Genomic DNA, 559 nt, shown 5'->3' with positions numbered 1-559 from the left:
GAACCCCCCGGGTGGCACAGGGCTGGATGGGGCTTTCGTATAGCAGGGACGGTGATGCCTCTCGCTTCGCTCGCTGTCCGCCGCTCGCTGCTCGCTCGCGCAGCCAAAAATGGCCAGTTTTGGCCCGTTTTTGGGCCGTTTTGGCCTGTTTTTGGGCTGTTCTTGCGTCGCGCGGTGACCGTCGTGAGCGGAGCAAAATGTCAGCCATCTCAGCACCCTGGAACCCCCCGGGTGGCACAGGGCTGGATGGGGCTTTCGTATAGCAGGGACGGTGCTGCCTCTCGCTTAGCTCGCTGTCCGCCGCTCTCCGCTCGCTCGCGCAGCCAAAAATGGCCAGTTTTGGCCCGTTTTTGGGCCGTTTTGGCCTGTTTTTGGGCTGTTCTTGCGTCGCGCGGTGACCGTCGTGAGCGGAGCAAAATGTCAGCCATCTCAGCACCCTGGAACCCCCCGGGTGGCACAGGGCTGGATGGGGCTTTCGTATAGCAGGGACGGTGCTGCCTCTCGCTTCGCTCGCTGTTCGCCGCTCGCTCGCGCAGCCAAAAATGGCCAGTTTTGGCCC

Source organism: Musa acuminata, unplaced genomic scaffold, assembly GCF_036884655.1.
Source record: "Musa acuminata AAA Group cultivar baxijiao unplaced genomic scaffold, Cavendish_Baxijiao_AAA HiC_scaffold_961, whole genome shotgun sequence".
Taxonomy (NCBI): Eukaryota; Viridiplantae; Streptophyta; class Magnoliopsida; order Zingiberales; family Musaceae; genus Musa; species Musa acuminata.
Note: the sequence above shows the minus strand (reverse complement) of the source record.